The sequence below is a fragment of the Trichechus manatus genome, unplaced genomic scaffold (assembly GCF_000243295.1).
Source record: "Trichechus manatus latirostris isolate Lorelei unplaced genomic scaffold, TriManLat1.0 scaffold00131, whole genome shotgun sequence".
Lineage (NCBI taxonomy): Eukaryota > Metazoa > Chordata > Mammalia > Sirenia > Trichechidae > Trichechus > Trichechus manatus.
Window position 1 is genome coordinate 3,924,104 of NW_004444067.1, and position 3,100 is coordinate 3,927,203.

The window sequence follows — 3,100 nt, forward strand, 5'->3', positions numbered from 1 at the left end:
CATCTATTGCTATAAATTGTCCTCTGAGGACTGTGTTTGCTGTGTCCCAAAGGTTTTGGTATGATGTGTTTTCATTCTCATTTGATTCTAGGAATTTTTTTTATTCCATCTCTGATTTCTTCTATTACCCAGTGGTTTGTAAGCAGGGCGTTATTCAGTTTCCATGTAATTGATTTTTTTTTCCCCTTGGTCTTTCTGTTGTTAATTTCATGTTGCCCAGAAGTTCCCCTCTGGACCTGAAATTTTGTTGCTTCTGACCCCACAGGGTAAAATAAAATAAGGATTCTGTGTTTGTATTTAGGCAAAGTTTCTTATAGAAAATTAAAAATGTTCGGATAGTCCTTGCTGAAGAGGCAAAGTGGAGAAATAGAAATGTGGAAAAGAGAAGAATGAAAGCCAGTTTCACAAACCTGAGAAATATTTTGACCCCTTTTATAAGATGAAAAAAAAAAAAAAAACCACAGGAAACCTGAGAACATTCCTCCGATTGCTGGTTTGGAAACACTAGTCACTCCATGTCAATTTAGGACAGGTGTTAGCAAGTCAAAGAGCGGGCAGGTGACCCACATGAGTGAGTCTGGCCAGGGGCATGCTCAGCCAAGACCTCATGAACAACCTTACGCTGGCATCTCCGCTCAAGCCTAGTCAATATTTTCAAGGTGGGCGTGTGGGCCAGGTTGTGCCAGATGTTTCCTTAACTGTGCTTGTTTTCTGTTACCGCTGACACATCACCACAAACCTAGTGGCTCAGAACCATGCCCAGGGTTTATCTTACAGTGCCATGGGTTAGACTGAGGCAGGCTCAACTGGATTCTCTGCTCAGGGTTCCCAACGCCAAAAGCAAGGTGTCCGTGGAGCCATGTTTCTTACTGGAGGCTTTTGGGAAGGATCCATTTCCAAGCTCATTCAGAATCTTGGGAAAATTCATTTTCTTCTCATGTTTTGGTCTCCTGCATATTCAAACCAGCAACAGGACCTCAAATCCTTCTCATACTTCAAGTGTGTCCATTTTCCTCTTCTCTCAGCTGGGAGAAAGTGCTGCTTTTAAGGGCTCATGCGATTACATTGTCCCCGGGTGGTGAAATGGTTAATGCACTTGGCTGCTAACCAGAAAGTTGGAGGTTTGAATCCACTCAGAGGTTACTTGGAAGGAAGGCCTGGTGATCTATCTCCAAAAAATCAGCCACCGTTAACCCCACGATGCTCAATTATACTCTGACACACATGGGGTTGCCATGAATCAGAACTGACTTGACAGTAACTGGTGGTGGAGGTGGTGATGACATTAGCCCCACCTAGATAACCCACTTACTGATAAAGATCAAAGACCACAGCCTTCAGTATGGATTACACTTTAAAAAAAAGAAAAAGAAAAATCCTCAAAAATGGACCAATAAGCAGTATCACAATAAAGGGAAAACATTGAAGTTGTCAAGGATTTCACTTTACTTGGATCACAATCAACACCCATGGAAGCAGCAGTCAAGAAATCAAATGACATGCTGCATTGGGCAAATCTGCTGCAAAAGACCTCTTTAAAGCGTTGAAAAGTGAAGATATCACTTTGAAGACTAAAGTGCGCCTGACTCAAGCCATGGTATTTTCAACTGCCTCATATGCATGTGAAAGCTGGACAGTGAATAAGGAAGACAAAGGAAGAATTGATTGATGCCTTTGAATTGTGGTTTTGGCAAAGAATACTGAATATTCCAAGGACTGCCAAAAGAACAAACAAACCTGTCTTGGAAGAAGTGTGACCAGAATGCTCCTTAGAAGCAAGGATGGTGAGACTTTGTCTCACTTACTTTGGACATGTTATCAGGAGGGACCAGCCCCTGGAGAAGGACATCATGCTTGGTAAACTAGAGGGACAGTGAAAAAGAGGAAGACCCTCAACAAGATGAACTGACACAGTGGCTGCAACTATGGGCTCAAGCATAGCAACGATCGTGAGGATGGCACAGGACTGGGCAGTGTTTCTTTCTGTTGTACACGGGGTCGCTATGACTCACAACCAATGGCACCTAACAGCAACAACAAGATAACCCAGGATTCTTTCCCTTTTTCAGGCCGGCTCATCCCCCAGAGCCGACGGAGAGAGAGCGCCTTCCCCTGGAGCTGACACCCTGCGTTCGGACTTCTAGCCTACGAGACTGTGAGAGAGTAAACTTCTGTTTGTTGAAGTCATCCACCTGTGATATTTCTGTTGTAGCAGCACTAGATAACTAAGACTGAATTAATCACATCTGCAAAGCTGTTTCTGCCACGTAAGGTAACACAATCAAGGTGTGGCACCAGAGACAAAGATATTGTGAAACAAAATTCTGCTGCCACTGTGAGCTACTGGACGTCTGTATTCTAGGTGAAATTTCTGAATTTTTAACTATGGACAAGTAATTCAAAATGTGTTTGAACAATGTGTTGGCCACTTCTTGGGCCCAGCTACTTCTCACCTGAACAAAATCTCTCCTTTCAGATAGCATTGGCTCTAACAGCGCCCTGGATAAGAATGCCAGTTTAGGCATACATCACTTGACAGCACTCACTCACGTGGGTTATACTGTCTCAGGGGCGAAATGTAATAAAGCTTTGTTTGTCATCAATCAGTGGATCTGATCACCGTTATCTGTTACTACAAGAGATGCTCAGGGATGTTGATGTCTCACCCTACATCTTCCTGCCAGCATATGGAGAAGTGGGGACTTGAGCTTAAGATCCTAGGCCCCATAGTCTTTTCCAGAAGAATATACTATGTTGCTTCTGCCTCTCTTTTTCTGCAGTATCCACCACAGAGCAATGCTTGGTCAGCTGGTATGAGTGAAAGGGGGCAGGAGTTGTAAACACACAGTCCTTGGCCGTGTCCATGTAGGTGAGGGTGGGGGATGTGCAGGAAGGCAGCACAGGACGGGGGTGGGGTGCAGCTGAGTAGGAAATGGGACACAGGTTCAATCCCTGCTGTGCTCTGTGACCTGTGCAGGTCATTAACCTTTCTGAGTCTCACTTTCCTCATCTTGAAGTGGAGGCAATTAAATTTCCTGGGGCAGTGGTGGTTTAAGTGGTAGAATTCTCCCCTTCCATGCAGGAGACCAGGGTTCCATTC